Here is a 19,406-nt window from a genome sequence, read left to right as displayed (position 1 = left end):
ATGTGTGTGATATCATATTATATAACATTTGAACTTGCAGTATAATCTATAGAAGTATGCAACCCCCCCCCCCCCGCTTTTATATTCTTTGTGTAGCATATTTTATGGAAGAATAGACTGACTGCATGGAACTGTTAATATTTCATGTCAGTGGATAGAACACTTTAGTTTTATGATTGTACTAAGCAAAATAGAGATGGGCTTTAGTTCTCTTTATAAAAAGTTCCTTCTTGTTCAGGCAGAGATTTATGTACATGACCCAACAGGGATAAAAATATACTTTCATTTGGAGATAAATGGTATTTTCTAATAAAAATCTAGCTAAACACAACCTTAAGTATATTTACACAGAAGTAAATCCCACTGAATGTAACCCTAGTAAGAGTATTTTGTATTGCAGCATTCAACCCTGCCTGCTTCCCATCCATCCTTTCAACTTCCTTGTTTTCCTGATCTGCGCACTGGTATCCTTTGGGGTGAGTCACACAAAGCAGAGGAAAAACAGAACTGCATTGTATTGTCCTTCTGGGGTCTAGCCTAGCTCCAGTTTTCCCCAACATACCCCAGCAGCCCATTGCTCAACACTTGGCCTACTTAGAACTGTTTCCAGGTCAGGCCTGTTCCTTTACATAGGCAATAGTTGCTAGATTCTGGTATTCTATGTGTGGCTCCCTAGTCCTTTTTTGGACCTGTGGGCACATTTGGGAATTTGAGAAACTGTTGTGGGTACCACCACAAAATGGCTCCCATGGAGGATGCGGCTAGTCACATAATGGTTGCCATGGGGGCCTGGCTAGTCAAAAGTGAGCTTAAGGGTGGGGGAGAGAAATAATGAGGCTGGGGGCTGGGAGGAAGGGGAATTAGCAAGGCAAGGGGGTAGAGGGGATAGAAAAAGCAAGGCTAGAGGCTAGAAAGGGAGAGAAAGGAGACTGCTCTAACATTTTCCAAGGTTTTTCTTAAAATAACCTTTTTTGAAGGGGGCAGGGAGGGGAAAGCTTCATGGGCACCATTGGATGTCTCCGTAGGTGTCATGGCACCGAAGGGTGCTGCATTTGGAACCCCTGCCCTAGTCTCCCTCTAGCTCTGCCCACTAGTATTCCTCCCTGTCCACTTCCCATTCCTTCTGAGGGTTTTCAAGAATTTGCCAGTAATCCTTGAGGGTACAACTGATTTTGGGGAGTGAGCAGCTTGGTGCCCACCCAGCCTAAGATATCTGACTTGATGACCTAATGGTATTTCATACGCAATTTAGAGCCAGTTTGGACAAGATATGTTCCAAAAGGAAATAGCACATCCATCCTGCTGTCAGGTGGCCCAGAAGCCAAAGTAATCATATCCCAACACAGCCCAATTATGCAATTGTACATTTCATAGACTTTGGTGTTAAGTTTCTCCCTCAATAAAGTGCAGGTTTTAAAATATTCCTCATTATTCCTGATCATTATGTTTCTTAGACTGGCCATGTTTTACCCCAAACATATTGAATGCTGCATATCCTTGAAGTAGCTCTGATCTGTGTTTTGTATCTTATTGAGAACAATATACAGTGGCACAGACTTAACACAGTTTAACAATGTATTAATCTCTGGATCAAAGGAAACAAAGAACCGGAGAGGTCTCATTTATTACCTTTCTCATTGGTTCATTCACAAAGTCAATAGGAGAAATATAACAACCTTGCCTTTTGCAAACATGGCTGAATGTTCAATAAAATCTTTGTTGCTGCTTTTAGAAAATTGGGGCTGAAATAGAAGCAGGAAAGCCATTGGATGAAACTAGAGCTGCGTACAAATGGCCTCTCAAAATTCTCCAGCCTACTTGTGGGCAGAGAACCTGGGGGACAATTTCACCGAATTTGTCCTAGGGGAGGAGAAACACTCCAAGAGTTTGTCACAGATATGGCTCACTATTGGCAGGGGTTGTAGCACAGGTTCTTTATTTTTTTTCCCCTTAAAGGTTTTTGGTTTATTGCACTGTTCCTGCAAGTGGCAACACTATCAACTATGTTGAGGCTTCCACTTTTCTGAAGCAGAATTTTGATTTTCTTTTGGTTTTGGAACTTACCTAATCACTGCAAGGTGGCCAAGGGCACTGTATGTGTTTTCTCTCTCTATTTCACATCTTTCCATTGCTCTGCAACCTCTCAGGCCACCTGCCATTCCAGAACTGAAAAAGCCCCATGGGAGGAATTACCTCATGATGTCTTCCTCATGATGGCTTTCATTGAAGTGAGGGAAGCTGAGGAGGCTACAGGTAGGGATGGCAGAGAATTCCACCACAGATCTTGGTGAGGCCGAATGCCAGTGCATTTGGCCCCCGAACTCCATGTCAGAACGGCCTGCCACCCCCGGCCCCCCTGCGGATCCCCCCCGGGTCGAGACTTACCTGGGGCGTATCTTCCGGGTGGCGGCGGCTCCGGCGGCGGTGGCGGTGGCCGGTCTTCCAACTGGCTGCTGCTGCCGCCACCATTTCCAGTATTAAAAAGAAAAGAAAAGACGTGATAGGCTACGTAAAGATTTACGTAGCCTATCATGGCTAGGTTAAAACAACAACAACAACAATGTGATAGGCTATGTAAATTTTTACGTAGCCTATCACGTCTGACTTTTTTAAAAAAACAAAACGCGTGTATGCAAATGGCGGTGGCTATGGCCGCCGCCATTTCTGTTCCTTATTTTGGTCAATCTTAGTCTACGTAAATATTTACGTAGACTAAGACGGCGAAAATAAGGAGGAACGCAAATAGCGTCCACTACGCTATTTGCGTTCCCCTTATTTTCGCCGTCTTAGTCTACATAAATATTTACGTAGACAAAGATGGGCCAAAATAAGGAACGCAAATGGCGGCGGCAGTAGCTGCCGCCATTTGCGTATGCGCGTGTGTGTTTTTTTTAAGTCAGACGTGATAGGCTACGTAAAGATTTACGTAGCCTATCACGGCTGACTACAGGGACGCAAACGGTGGCGGCTATGGCTGCCACCGTTTGTGTCCCTTCTAGCCAGTGGCCGGATGTCCGGCTGCTGGAAGAGCCGGCCGGTGGCTCTGTGGAATCCCCACGGAGCGGAGCCGGCTGGCGAGGATTCCGGGGGGAGGGACAGAGAACCTCCCCCCCACAGCAGAACCCGGTGGAGACAGGTAAGGGCAATTTCGTACATCCCTAGCTACAGGCTGCCACAGAGATTATTGTGCAATGAATCTCTATGGCCACCTCATAAGTAAATTAAGCTCCATGGCCACCTCATAAGTAAGCTAAGCACAAGAACCCCAAACCCAACCCATGAGAATTTCTCTGAAATTTCATCTCCTTTGAATTTCTTTTTGAAAGCAATTTCTTTTCTATCAAATTGAATGAGAATGGTAAAAAAAAAGTGGGAGAAATATTTAGGGATGTACGAAAGTTCCGCCACGGATCTCGGGGAGGCCTAATGCCAGCGCATTTGGCCACCCGAAATTGGTGGCAGAATGGCCCGCCCCCCCCAGCCCCCCCGGGAAGGGACTTACCTTGGGTGGATCATCCTGGTGGCGGCGGCTCCAGCGGCGGCTTTGGTGGCGGTTCGGCGGCGGTTCGGTGGCGGTTTGGTAAAAAATGGTTTTTTTACATTTCCAGGTAAAAAAATTAAAATAAAATAAAAATGTGATAGGCTACGTAAAGATTTACATAGCCTATCATGACTAGATTTTTTAAAAAACACCATGATAGGCTACGTAAACATCTACGGTTGACTTAAAAAAACAAAAAACAAAAATGCACGTACGCAAATGGCAGCGGCCATGGCCGCCGCCATTTGCGCTCCTTATTTTGACACGTCTTAGTCTACGTAAGGGCCGTGGTGGCTTAGTGGTTAAGACACTGAACTGCAGACCGGAAGGTCAGCAGGACAGCAGTTCGAGACCCGAGTGCCGCGTGACGGAGTGAGCTCCCGTCTTTAGTCCCAGCTCCTGCCAACCTAGCAGTTCGAAAGCAAGAAATTGCAAGTAGATAAATAGGTACCGCCTCGGCGGGAAAGGTAACAGCATTCCGTGCACCTCAGTGTTCAGTCATGCCGGCCACATGTCCACGGAAGCATCTTCGGACAGCGCTGGCTCTTCGGCTTAGAAACAGGGATGAGCACTGCACCCTAGAGTTGGACACGACTGGTTGGGGACACCTTTACCTTTTTAGTCTACGTAAACATTTACGTAGACTAAGACGTCGAAAATAAGGGGAACGCAAATAGCGTAGACACTACGCTATTTGCGTTCCCTTTATTTTCGCTGCCTTAGTCTACGTAAATGTTTACGTAGACTAAGATGTGCCAAAATAAGGGCCGCCATGGCCGCCGCCATTTACGTACGCGCATTTTGTTTTTTTAAAAATCAGCCATGATAGGCTATGTAAACATTTACATAGCCTATCATGGTTGAATGCAGGGACGCAAACGGCGGCGGCTACGGCCGCCGCCATTTCCGTCCCTGCTAGCCAGCGGCCGGATGTCAGGCTGCTGGCGGAGCCAGCCGGTGGCTCCGCAGAATCGCTGCGGAGCACAGTTGGCCAGCCAGGATTCCGGGGGGAGGGACAGAACGCCTCCCCCCCCCCACCATCAGCATAATCCCCGAAAGGTAAGTGATTTTCGTACATCCCTAGAAATATTCAGCACAGCACTAAATGAAACTGCCAAATCTTTTTGTAGCTCAGAGTAGGGATGTACGAAAGTTACTTACCTTTTGCAGATTATGATGGTGGGGGGGAGGCGTTCCGTCCCTCCCCCCGGAATCCTGGCTGGGGGGGGAGGCGCTCCATTCCTCCCCCCGGAATCCTCGAACAGCCGGCTGTGCTCCGCGGCAGCTCCACGGAGCAGCTGGCCAGGCCTGGCCTGGCCAGGCCAGAGCTGTCTGCAGCCGGATTTCTGGCCGTGGAGGGCTCTGGGTAAAAAAACCAAAAAACAAAGAACCCCAACCAACTGTGTATGCAAATGGCGGTGGCTATGGCCTCCGCCATTTGCGTTCCTTCTTTCTGGCTGTCTTAATCTACATAAATATTTACGTAGACTATTACGGCGAAAATAAAGGGGAACGCAAATAGCGTAGTGGGTGCTATTTGTGTCCCTTTTTCATTCACCGTTTTAGCCCACGTGAATCTTTTTTTAGCTAAAACGGCGAATCAAAAGGGGACGTAAATAGAGCCTGCTATGCTATTTGCGTTCACCTTTATTTTTGCCATCATAGTCTACGTAAATATTTACATAGATTAAGATGGTAAAAAGAAGGAACGCAAATGGCAGTGGCCGTAGCCGCTGCCTTTTTCGTACGTGTTTTTTTTTTTTTTTAAATCCACCCAACCATGATAGGCTACGTAAAGATTTACGTAGCCTTTCATGTCTTTTTTGTCTTTTTTTTAAAACCTAGCCATGACAGGCTATGTAAATCTTTACGTAGCCTATCGCGTCTTTTTTGTCTTTTTTTTAAAACCTAGCCATGATAGGCTACGTAAAGCTTTACATAGCCTATCACGTCTTTTTTTTTTTACACAAGCCTGGAAATGGTGGTGGTGGCAGCCAGTCGGAAGACCGGCCGCCGCCGGAGCCGCCACCACCCGGAACATCCGCCCCAGGTGAGTCTTGTCCCATGGGGGGATCCGCGGGGGGGTGGGGGGGTGGCAGGCCGTTCCGCCATGGAGTTCGGGGGGCCGAATGCACTGGCATTTGGCCTCATCGAGATCTGTGGCGGAATTCTCTGACATCCCTAGCTCAGAGACTGGTCATCACAATTGCCCTATTTTAAGTGTTAACATGCACATACAACAAGGTAACCTTGGATGCAGTAGAAGAAAGATCTCATCTATAAGAAGAACTTTAAAGAAGACCTTTTCATCTAGATAAAATATCTCATCTGTAAGAGAACTTTAAAGGCACATCATGTGAATATCAGTCACAGGCTTTTCAAACTCGTGACATAATTTTAAAAGAAAAGCACATGCATTAATGTATGGCTAAGAGAAACCAAGATAAAATCCCCCCCCCACACACACACAAAAACCCCTGCTGTCACTCACAGGGATTACATTTCAACATAGATTTAAAAAAATGATGGGAGACATAATTTCTCTAAGAAAGAGTCTCTTGCACAACTAATAACTTAATTCACATTTCAAATGGCGGCCTCAGGGGGAGCATAATATCTTAATCTGCCTCATAGCTAAGTCCACCCACTACTCATGATTTTTATATTTGCTTTCATTTTACCCACCCCCTAGTCAGTACTGTAGCTAATTCTTATGGAAAAGAACCACTCTGGTAATGAAATCTGTGAGCCTGAGAAAGGAATTTTTATACAGAGAAGAGAATATCTCTTACTGAAAAGGAAGATGTGATGATTGATAGCTCTAGCAATAGGAAGAGATAAATTGTTTGGGATCCTTCACTGCTATTTTCATTTCAGCAGCTAAACTGCTCCCATAACTTAGGGAGGGGACAGAGGTCATTACCCCATATCCTGACTGAAGGCAAAAGGAGAAGGGGACGGCAGAGGATGAGATGGCTAGATAGCATCACGGATGCAATGAATATGAACTTGAGCACGCTCCGGGAGAGAGCGCAGGACAGGAAGGCCTGGCGTGCTATGGTCCATGGGGTCACGAAGAGTCGGACACGACTGAACGACTGAACAACAACAACAACATGCATGTTGACAAAGGACTTGAATCCTTCACAAGGCAGGCAACTTAAATCTCACGGGTTTTCAGAAATTTAACTGTGCACAGGTTTACAGCCTAGATCAGGGGTGGGCACAAGGTGAATCAGGATCTACGAGTAGATTTCTGGATGATTTGCAGTATGATCAAGAATGTCTGATCCCAAGCTGTTTAACAATAGAAAGAACTATGGCTCCAATGGTGCAGATAGGTAACTTTAGGCCCTGGACTTATTGTTCTTAATACCCACCTCCGCTCTAGACAGCCATGTGTATTATGTCAGTCATGAAGCATACAGCTAACATTTCTGTTCCTTTTCCCCCTTGCATCCCGCTGCCACCGCCATTTCATGTTTTATAACTGCTTCTGCATTCCTGATATGTTAGAACAACAAATCTATTTGCCAACACTGAAAATAGTAATAATAGTATTCTGAGCATGTGCAGTTTTGCATCATAAACTCACTTAAATCATAGCACCATCATGACTACAGTAATAAAATGGAGTGTATTTCTGCTGCCCTGACGTCACCTGCTGCTCTGGGTAGTCATTTTGGGCTCCCCTGGACTGCAGGGCCATAGACTTTGCCCCCAAAGTCCAGGCCTAACTGCACCACTCCTCCCCCTTAAATGAAGCTGCTGAAACAAAGAAAGCTGGGGTAGGGATGTCAGAGAATTTCGCCACGAATCTCAGGGAGGCCGAATGCCAGCGCATTCGCCCCCCCGGAATCGGTGGCGAAATGGTCTGCCCCCCCCGGGATGGGACTTACCTTGGGCGAATCTTCCTGGCAGCGGTGGCTCCGGCGGTGGTTCGGCGGCAGCGGCAGCGGCGGCGGCCGGTCTTCTGACCGGCTGCTGCCACCGCCATTTCCAAGTTAAAAAAAAAAAAACATGATAGGCTACGTAAAGATTTACATAGCCTATCATGGCTAGATTTTTAAAAAATACCGTGATAGGCTACGTAAATGTTTATGTAACCTATCATGGCTGAGTTAAAAAAAAACAAAAAACCGCGCGTACGCAAATGGCGGTGCCCATGGGGTATAAGTATATGTCTATCCCACTTTCTAAGTCTCAGTTTTGCACTTGGCTCCAGTTGGTGCATCCATGTCCATCTGACTGCTCAAACAATTCAGAACAATTAGATATTGGGTCAGAGGATATATCAATAAAACTGGTAAGGTTTGAGGCCTACAGAGGTCAAGGGAAAAAAGGTTAGGCTCAAAGGCCTGGAGTTTTCTGTTGGGAGAGGGTAACCCTGAGAGGAGTAGTTTCATTTATCTGGTTAAGTGTCAGTTTCATTTCTCCATTTAAGTTTCATTTCTTCAGCTTTGAAGCAGTACTTTCAGTTTTTGAGGGAGGAGGGTATGTAAAGAGAGCAAAGAAGCCAGTAAGAGGAGAGACAGCCAGAGCCTGAAGTGAGAGCAAAGTCTGAAGACTGAGCAGGAAGAAGCAGCCTAGAAAAGTCTAAGGATGGCTAGGGCAAAGGAACTTGCATTTTGTAATTTTTTCTTTACTTTTAATGCCTTTTGTATCACTCAGCCCTATTGTGTAAATACCTTTAGTTGTTATTTGTTTGCATTAAATCTACTAGTAAACTGTTGTAGTTAAATACTGTGCCTAGAGTGTCAGTTACCCAAGACTACAGTCTAAACCCCATGTTTACTAGGAAGGGTAAGTTTAAAAGAAGGAAGGTGAGACTCTAAAGTTACAATCATATGCATGTTTAGACAGAAAAAAAGGCCTACATCTCCCAGCATGCCCCAGCAAGCATGGCTAGCTGGGGAATTCTGGGAGTTGTAGGAGTTTTTTTTGTCTAAACAAACATAGGATTGCATCCTTAAGGAGGCAAGAGATCCTTACGAAATTGCTCAGTGGGTCCAGATCATACACGGAATCTTGACAAGCTCCTATTCTAAACTTTATAGTAAGAATTTAACTAGCTTACATACTATTAAAACACTTACTGTTAGGTCTCATGGGACTGTCTCAAATGATAGTAGCACAAGAAGAATTGAAACCAGAACTTATTAACGAATGTCTAGGTTTGAAAGGTTTGTCTAGGCTCAGTGTTTGAAACAGATTTCTTTGTCACATAGACCAGTTGTTTCTCATTTAGTAGAATAGCAATTCTTACAATTCAACAAACAAAAGCATTTTCTTCTCTTGCTGCAACAGACTGTCTTTCTGGAATTGGCCTCAAAGTGACTTTGTTTTAGTAATAAGCTGGTCTAGGTTGGTGTCGCCATCCTATTTGTTTTAGGGATGTCAGAGAATTCTGCCATGGATCTCAGTGAGGCCGAATGCCAGTGCATTCGGCCCCCCGAAATCCGTGGCGGAACGAAGCCCCCACCCCCCCACTAAAGGTGCACGAAACAGAGCACTTACCTGCTGCCGTCCGTGCTGACTTGCGAATGGCGGCTGCGCTGTGGCCACCATTTGCTTCCTCATCATAGCTGTGATAGGCTAGGTAAATAATTACATAGCCTATCACGGCTAATGCAGGGATGGCATTTCCGTCCCTGTGGAGGCCGTGATAGGCTACGTAAGTATTTACATAGCCTATCATGGCAAGCTAAAAACAAACAGCTTACGTAAATGGCGGCAGCTGTGGCAGCCACCATTTGCGTTCCCTTTTTTTCACTGTTTTAGCCTACATAAATATTTACGTAAGCTATTACGGCGAAAAAAAGGGGAACACAAATAGCATAGTGGGCGCTATTTGCACTCCTTTTTTTCCTGCCATAATAGCTTACATAAATATTTACATAGGCTAAAACGGCGGGAAAAACAGGAACACAAATGGCACCCACTACACTATTTACATTCCCCTTTTTTCCCTGCCATAATAGCTTAAGTAAATATTTACGTAGGCTAAAACAGCAAAAAAAAAAAGGGAATGCAAATGGTGGCCGCCGTAGCTGCCGCCATTTGCGTACGCTGTTTTTGTTTTTTTTTGGCTGCAGGCTGCCCAGCGGCCAGATGTCCAGCTGTGGGTGGCCCTGGCTGGCAGCTCCGCAGAATCTCCACGGAGCGGAGCTGGCCAGGTTAGGATTTCGGGAAGCTGGCCAGGTTAGGATTCCCCACTGCGAATCGCCCTGTCGAAAAGGTGAGTAACTTTCGTACATCCCTAATTTGTCTATAGCTAGATGTGCTCAATAGTTGTTTTAATTAATTAATTCCCACTCTAGTTTTGATTCTTCCATTGGGTTTCTGGCTGATTTCATTAAGTGGTTGATAGCCCCCAAATGCCATTTTCTACTGACACAGTAAAAATTGATTGTCATATGCCTTTCAAAATACTGCCCTGCTCTTACTTGACATTCTGACTGGCAAGTAGTTACAGTTGCTCATTTGCTCTGGAATGCCGGTTCTCTTTCTGCATAATAAAGCAATTTCACTTTCTCACCTCCCTCCCACAGTTCTAATACCTTCCTTAGATGAATTCAAGTGAGCAGCCAATAGTGTTCTTAACATCTAATAAACTTATTACATGTCTTTTAATTACTCACTTTCTCCAGCGGGGTGTCTCCACGGGTGATCTGCTGTGAGCTGGCTGCGTTTGGAGGCACATGCGATCCCACGGCCATCCCATGACCACCCCAGAGCTTTTCACGGAAAACCCAGATTTCCTGAGACTGCTTAAAGTCTGATTCTTTTCCTTAAGTTGGGCTCTCCATGCTATAGTGGTTGTGTGCCCCAACCCCCACATTTACTTTCGGTATGCTAGCCCTGCCCAGGGGTGTGCCTTTCACCGTGACCCTGTGTTTCACCGTGTTTCCTGTCCCTGTCTTTCCCAACACAAACATATGTGTGTCTACTCAGAAGTAACTCCCATCGTGGTCAATGAGGCTTGTTCCCAAAATGTGTACTCCCAAAGTTACTGAGATTCCCATGAATGGAAATAACACATTTAGGATCCTTAAAGCTATGTCAAAGCAGCATGTCTTTGATGTTTACTTCCATGGTTTTAGGAAGTAATTAGTTCGCTCCTTCACTACTTCTCATTCACAGCATCCTTAATCTCTTTCTGCTTTTCCCCTACCTAGCCGCCACAGCAGTCACAAGCCTAGAGCTTGTGAAACTCCCCCCACCTGCGCCAAAGAACTTCCCACAGGCCCCTTTGCAGATCAGATAGAAATATGTTATTCCCTACATGAGACAGGTGGACATTGTCCTGCCTGTAAGGCTCCCTCTTTGTCCACATAATTTCCTGGTAGGTGGTGCATCCATCACCCCATTCGTGTAGGCCATAAGCCATTTCTCTGTTCACTTTCCGACGTGCTCTGCCAATGGCAACGTCATTCCAAGCCTTCCATGGGAGCAGTGAGGACCACAATAAGGCTACCTCCGGCCACGTATGCTGGATAGGGATGGCGGGGGGCCGAGCGCCAACGTGTTCGGCCCCCCGAACAAGTTTCGGGGAGAAATCCTCCGAACCCCCCTGCCCCCCGCACCCCCCCCGGGACGGGACTTACCTTCACCGAATGTCCCTCCCGGTGGCGGGTCCGGCCGGCGGTTCGGTGGGTGTTCGAGCGGGGCGGGAGCAGCAGCCGGTCTTTTGACCGGCTGCCACTGCTGCCATTGCAATCAAAGAAAAAAAAAAAGCCCCCTGATAGGCTACGTGACGATTCACGTAGCCTATCACGGCTAGATTTGCAAAGTCAGCCATGATAGGCTACGTGAATCGTCACGTAGCCTATCACGGGTGACTTAAAAAAAAAAAAAAGCGTGTACGGATAATGGCGGCCCCCATAGGGAGCCGCCATTCCCGTTCCTTATTTGGTCGCTGTAGTCTACGTAAATGTTTACGTAGACTACGGCAAAAATAAGGGCAACGCTATTTGCGAATTTCCCCACCAATTTCGGGGGGCCGAATGCATTGGCACTCGGCCCCCTGAAGTTTTGGGGAGAAATTCTCCCCCATTCCTAGTTATATAATTCAGTTGTGGAAGGAAAGAAAGGGAGAACTGAATCCAGGTGCATCTCTACACCAGCCTAAAATCCTACAATTAAAATGGGGCTTTCTGCTTCCATTTTAATTGCGTGATCACAACAATTCCCTTTTTCACCCTCTTCCTTTCCCCTCTCCCCTTTCTCCTCATTTCTCCTGATGTCTGAGTCTTCCATTATCTTTCATTGATCTTGCTTCTCTTCTTGCTGCTTTTCCTCTTTTCATGGAGGAAACAGAAGCGGAACACAGCGGGGTAATTTGATAGCTCATTATCTGTGATCTATTTAAAAATGGAACAAAGGGCATTGAGTGCGGGAGCGGGAGGCACCCTGGACATTCACGGCATCATGTAAAGAGCCCGCAAACTACTGTGAAGGAGCAATCTCAATAGCAGGATATAAGGTCCATGTGAAGAAAGCCCAGCTCTCTGTTGTGCCTCCTGTGCCAGAACAGATGACTGGCACTATTGCAGAGACTCTGGGGCTCTTTCCACAAGCACACCTGGCTAGTAAAACAGACTTGTAGCTTGAAGAAATGTATACATAGCAGCCATTAGTATGCACATTTCTTCCTGTTGGTTCTTTCAGACTGTTCTTATCCACTGTGATTTTTGCTTAGCAGGAAACAAAGAGAAGAGGAAAACTACTACTAAAGCCAGCTGAATGAAGAGTCATGGGTCAGTTCATAGGAGGATTCCTCTAGCAGTACGGTAAGGCTCAGATGCTTCATGAGGCAATCTAGGAGCAGGACAAGGTGGGGCATCTTTGCTGGTCCCAGGCACTCCATTCTCCTCATCAGTATTTGGTCCTGAAGGATCATGAAAAAGTGTGGGTGTATGGAGGGTAAGTTGTAAGCAAGCACAATTTGTGACACTGCACAGCATCATCACTGATCATGGGGCATATCTGTTAAGGCAGCAGTCTTAGTTTCCTGTTTCCTGGCTTTCTGGAGATGGAATCAACATGACACAGACAACTCTGACCTTACGTCTGACAGGGTTTTTGAATAAAAATGTATGTCTACCAAAAAGTCTCAACAAAGGAAGGAAATATTTTCCTTCTGGTATCCCATGTGCATGAGGAAGGGCTTTCTGCTTTCACATGGGGAGTTGACGGGAGAGGGGAATCCTAACCAAAGATTTTACAGTACTTCTATAAATTCTGTCCTTATAGAACTGCTATAGCACAGAAATATATGATAACCTTCCAAAAATGTGGTTGGTCTCATAGTGAATCATGAAAGAAATTCAACATATTATGAGCCAATTATTGTTAATGTGTGCTGATATGTACCACACAGAACATGCCCTTGTGGTTGCCATGTAAGAATTTTAGCCAACTTTTGAACTAAACACAAGATATGCTTATGGGGAAATGTTCTTCATCTAATATGTACACATTAAATTTGCCTAAATTGCTCTGATATTTGTGAATTGCATAATCTGTTGCCATTTCAGTTCTCCTGACAAATAAAGTTGCTATTCCAGTGAAATCCACTTAAATCAGACATGCCTTTATGCTAGCATGACTCCAATTTATTAGCTGTATACTTAAGGATTTTCTTTTTTGTGACAAGAGAAGCAATATGAGATTATTCCTCCGCTCCCCATTTTAAGAGCAATCTGAATGCCTTGGCAAATGAGTGAGAGACGGCGTATTACCATTATCTCCTGAAAACCAATAATTGTCACAACTAGTCACAAAGCCAGTACTTGTATAATCAGACTGACATAATCAGGAAGTAAGCCCCACTGAACTCAGCAGAACTTACTTCTGAGTAAACATGTACAGACGTGTGAAGTCAGTTACCCATTCTGTACAAAAGGTGTATCTTTGTGATCAGTTACAGTTGTCAATATTCGAACAGGCATTGTTTCTGTCTAAGTTGTTTAATTTAATGTTGCCTAACCCAGCTGCTAAACAAGGTTTAATGCTGCCACCCAAGTGCACTGTCTTCTATTAGTCATAGAGCAATTCCTTTCCAACATTCTCAGTTTGGTGGTTAAACTAGAAAGAAGAGGAAACAGGACAAAGCCAGGACTGCCAAAAATGCCCTAACCCCGGCGCCAGCTTGTCTGGCTGAAAGGGGGGGCATTGGGGGCAGGGGGGTGCAAATGGGGAGGATTCCGGGGGAAGGGACAGAGCGCCTCCCCCTCCCCACCACCGCCGATGCCCCTGAATGGATTGGTGAGTGGGATTCGTACATCCCTACACCTTGGGTTTCATGATGGAAGGAAGATGGGATATAAATGTTATAATAAACAACTTTGTATTTCCTCCCGAGGCGTCTCTATCACCAGTGGCGCAGGCAGCATCATCTGCCTTGCTGGCAGGGGATCCGAGCATGGCTACCCTGGGTCCAGCGTGTCTGGATGACATCGAGGCCCTCCACCTCGTCCTCACTGTCTCAGTTTGGCGGCGCACCACCGCCGGAGCCAGTCCACTCTCCTGAGGCATCTCTGTCCGCAGTGGCACAATCAACATCATCCACCTTATTGGCGGGGGACCCGAGCATGGCAGCCCCGGATCCGGCATGCCTGGACACTATTTAGGCCCCACACTTCGTCTTCGCGGGCTCGCCCAGGAGGCACACCACCGTGGGAGGCAGTCCACCCTCCTGGGGCATCTCTGTTAGTAGCACTGCAGGCGACATCATCCCCCTTCCTTGTGGAGGACCCGGGCGCAGCTGCCCCAGATATGGGTGAGATGACCACACCTTGCTTTTCTTGGCCAGGTGGGCGACCTTTGGGGCCTTGGGGTTGGCTGCTTTAGCTTACCTCACTGGGGTGGCCGTCCCTCCCAATGTCATCTCCCTATACGACGCCTGGGCCACTTGCAGCTCCATTAGTCACACCCCCACTGTAGCCCCAGCTGCTTAACTCAGCATCTGGTAGGGCTCTGCTAGATTAACTCAGGATCCCTTGCCCTGCCCCTGCCCACTTGGTTGTCCATGTAAGTGGCAATATTAGATCCTTACGCCAATCTGGGGAGAGGTGTGATTCCCACTGGGGCTACTCCTTCTCATACTGGCTTTCACCTGAGGAGGTGAGTGGCTGGCCTATGTCGAGGCTTTTCTCAGGAGGGCTGCTATTGACCCTTCTCTGCAGTGGGACCTGATGGACTGGGACCTTTGGCTCCAATTTTTTACTCCTTCCTGACCGGGTTTCAGCAACAGATCTGACAGTGGCCACATTCCCCAGTGGCCACAAGCCCTTGGCTTATTGCAGGTCTGGTGCTTTAGCACTGCTGGCTGTGCTGGGAATACAGGAGCACAGAATTAATTCTTCATTTGACCTTCAGACACAATACAAAGTGTAGCAGGATATTTTAAGTAATATTGTAAGTTCATTTGTTTTGCGATATTTTTTGTTTTGATGAAATGCCTTCTTTTATTCACCACCTCTTTGATATAGTCTGGAAATAACATAACTTTATCTTGTTTCCAGGAAAGGCTTCCACCCTCTCTTGCCAAACGCAGGATATAATTCTCTGTGGAGACTTTTGCAAATTGAACTATGATTGTGTAATCAGTCCCTTTAGCATTTGGCACACGAAATGCCTGCTCAATATCAAGTAAATCATCAGATGGGATAGGGAGTATCTCATGCAAAAGTTTATCCACAAAAATAGGCAATTTTGCATAGGGATGTCAGAGAATTCCGCGATGGATTTCAGTGAGGCCGAATGCCAGTGCATTCGGCCCCCTGAAATCTGTCACTGGGATGAAGTCCCCGCTGCCCCCACCCCACGAAAGGCGCACGAAACGGAGCACTTACCTGCTCCCATCCGTGCTGCTTTGTGAATGGTGGCCATCCTGCGGCCACCATTTGCTTCCTCCTCTAAAGCAGGGATGCCATTTGCGTAAGTATTTACGTAGCCTATCATGGCGGGGGGGGGGAACCCCAGCTTACGCAAATGGCGGCGGCTACCACCATTTGCGTACACTGAGTTTTTTCCCCCCCTGCCGTGATCGGCTATGTAAGTATTTACGTAGCCTATCACAGCTCAATACAGGGACACAAATGGCGGCGGCTACAACAGCTACCATTTGCATCCCTGCAAGGCTGCCCAGCGGCCAGATGTCCAGCTGCGGGAGGCCGGAGCCGGCCAGCGGCTCTGCTTCTTGGCTGAAGAGCAGAGCCAGCTGGGCAGGATTCCAGGGGGAGGGACAGAGTGCCTCCCCCCCACTGCGGATGCCCCTCAGCAGAGCAAGGTAAGGGATTCATACATCCCTAATTTTGCATCATTAGACAGATTTTTAATTCCAATAATACATACATTGGATCTCCTCATGAAGGCCTCCAGTTGAGAAATTCTATCAGAGGCATTTTTAAAACAAATTTGTGTCATAGTTTCATTTCCTGCCACTCTGTCTTCTGGTTCATTAATTTTCGTCTCCATTTTTTGCCATGACATATTTATTAAATCTACAGCTCCTTGCAAGGTGGTGATGGAATTTTGGATTAAATCCAACCTTTTGGCTTGCTCCATAAATTGTGAAGATAAAGTCTTTATCAGAGTAAATAACTCCCCTATATCTTCTGTTCTCAAAACTTTTGACACATGGGGTGTGGGGGGAGTTAATGCCAGCTCCTTTCTTCTCCTTGGCGCAGACAAGTTTCTCTCAAACAGATCTCACAGGTCCTCAGATGTTCTCAAATATTGTTAACATTTCTTAAATCATCCCTCAGAAGTTGTTGATATTTCTTAAATCATATACGTATTATTATGGAACATGTCAGCCCTGTTTTCTCCTATGAAATAGGAGTCTCAGTACAGCTTTTTGCGTTGGTAAAGCTCTGGGGAGATAATTCTGGAATCCAGCCCCCCCCCCCCTATCTCATGGGGGATACTTTTCTCCAAGACCTTATCCAGAGCTGCCTTGCCCCCCCTTTTAATTCCAGGGGGGAGATGAAAAGGTTTTTCAACCTTTTAAAAAGCTGTTTGAGAAAGCTCCAGCAGAGAACCTGTGGGGAAGCTGCCAGAGTGACATCGGTTCCAAATGGAAGTCCAATAACACACTATTGTTAACACACTAATAACCTTGAAGATTTGCTTTAGGATAACCTTAGAAAGTACAATATGGTTGATTAAATGCCTTGTGCAATTATGAATTGTACCTTGTATCTGGGGAGAATATTTTTGGAAAATTATCTCTATTTTAAACTTTCCCATATTTGTTCATCATTAGCATTCACTCAAAATTACAACGGTATGGCAGGACAACATCATCCTTTGCTAAAAAGGATGTGATCTGTTTTGGAAATCAGGCATTGTGTGTGTGTGTATGTGTGTGTATCTACGTTTATATATATATATATATAGAGAGAGAGAGAGAGAGAGAGAAAGAGAGAGAGAGAGACAGACAGAGAGAGACAGAGACAGAGACAGAGAGACAGAGAGAGAAAGAATTGTTTTTGATTTTTGTTTACCAGTATGCAACATTGCATTAATTCTTTATTCATAGCTCAGCCCACTCAATCAAAATTTAAACAGTTATTATTTCAGGTCTTAAGATATTTGCTGTCTGTTGCTTAATTACTTGATGCTGTTTGATTTTATTCACAAAATAATTAGCCTCTAACCAGCTCATTATTGCTAAGGCATGCATTATACTGATCATCCTCATTATGTAAACACTGTTTTAGTGAACAAAGTAGCATTTGAAATATCCAGTGCCAATACTACTTGCTGCAGTATGTTCTTAGGGATGGGAGACCTCATCAGCGTCTGCACTATGTGACAGACCCCAGCTGGCTGCTTGACCCTGCTTGCCACATGTGGCAAGCTGCCAGGTGGTCCACAGGTGCCCAGTGAGTGGCACACAGCTCCTCTGCAGTGCTGCCATTCTGTGCAAAATGGCAGCTCGGCAGAGCAGCAGGGCCCACTGTGTTTGCCCAACTCGGCACGCGCTGAGTCAGGGAAGTGTGGTGGTCCATGGACTCCAGTCGGGGCAGTGGGGGAGCAAGCTGGCAGTAATCTCCTGAGCTCAAGTCCCCAACCAGACTCTGCCACCATTCCTATATGTTCTTGTCTTTCTTCCATAAATTATAGGCAATGAGTCACATCCAGATTCAGGGCCAAAAGAGACATTAAAATGTGTTTCCAGCAGCTATGTCTTCTTTTATTTTTCTTCTAGAGTAGGTGCAGGGGCTGATCCAGATCTTTAAAGCCCCCTTACACCCCATGCTAGGGTCCCAATATGGATTGTGGGGCCTGAGCCAGTGGTAGAGTAAAAATGAAAATGAAAATTACAAAGCTGCTAGACACACATTTAAAGTAATGCCTGTCTTGGCCCTAAGTTAGTTGGATATGGTCCCAGTGCATTCAGTGGGACAAGTGAATCATGACTTCAGTTAATTCCCTTTGATTTCAGTAGGAACTAAGTTCAAATAACTTAGTCTGTATTCAACCCTATGTGCTTAAATTGCCTTGTTCTTTGTATAAAGTCAAATACAGTTCAGAACTTCTCTTACCCACCAATGAGAATTCTCTTTAAGAATTCCCCAAGATATGCTCTGGGTGGCATAAAGAAGAAAAAGAAAGAACAGGATAGGGGAAGGAAGAAGAAAAGAAGAATGGTGATTGGAAATGTGTGTGTGTGTGTGTGTGTGTGTGTAAAGAGAGAGAAAATTCCCTAAGCCAAGTGGCTCCTTTCAGAGAGGTAGTACTTCAGATGAATTTAGGAGGCTGTGGAGGGTTTGTAAGGATAGAAACAAGAAACATTGTTCCAAACTACAGGACAAAGGATACATTAACTTTGCAAATGTTACTTCGAGGTTCCCCTTAGATTACAAGGATCAGGGAGGGACAATATGGAATCCAGCCTCCACCTTGATCATGAACACATTGGGCTTTTATATCTGCCAAAATTGCCTCAGATGTGATGGTGACTCTTGACTAATGGTCACAATCCAGAATAGGGAGATGAGGTGAAATGTGTGTAGCACAGAAAGGAAGGCCTGTATGGGATTTGGGAGGTGTGCACAGAACAGAACTCCATTCCTTCAGTGTTGCCTACGAATGCAACATTGGATGTGGGGGTGCGAGTTGGTGGGTATGGGTGGGGAGAAAGACCAGTTCTCTATGAGTCCTTTGGGAATCCATGTACACATGCTGTCTATACAGTGCAGTGGCTGTGGCTTCTTGATGCAGGATCATCACTTCTTGATGCAGGATCATCTTTTAAGTATTTCAGTAGTACAGTTTGCTACTTTATCCTCATTCAAGCAATTCTCCATTGCCAAGTCTAGTTTTAGAACGGAAACACAGAAATTGTACTAATTAGGATAATTTTTTCTTGATTTTCCCCTGAAGTTTTCCATTAACATAAACAATGTTTTGGATTTTCTATTTCATGAACAGTCATGAGTCTTTGCTATCTCTTGAACAATCCAGTATATACAGAAAATAATGCCAAAAACTACACTTCAAGATCTCCTGTGAAAATGCAACTTATTATTAAGGGTACCAAATTCAGCAGACCAACTCACTAAATCTGCCATCAGTATTCCCTAAGTAAAATTTCCAGATATAGAAATAAATAAAACTTTCCTTTCCGGGTGTTTTAGACTAGAGGCCAACAAGGGGCCATTGATAGCTGTAGAAAGAGAAGCATGTTCAGCCACTCCCTAAGGAGTAAAGTGTCTCATTTTACTCAAGAAGGGTCCCTCTCAAAAAACAAAGGTTAGCACTGATGGACTCCAATGCGAGTTCCATCTACTCCATCTGAGCTTGAAAGGCTAAGTCACCATGTTAGGTGACTTGTGATGAAGGAAAAGTG

Source organism: Heloderma suspectum, chromosome 7 (assembly GCF_057233095.1).
Source record: "Heloderma suspectum isolate Gila_16-S chromosome 7, 16-S_ref, whole genome shotgun sequence".
Taxonomy (NCBI): domain Eukaryota; kingdom Metazoa; phylum Chordata; class Lepidosauria; order Squamata; family Helodermatidae; genus Heloderma; species Heloderma suspectum.
Note: the sequence above shows the minus strand (reverse complement) of the source record.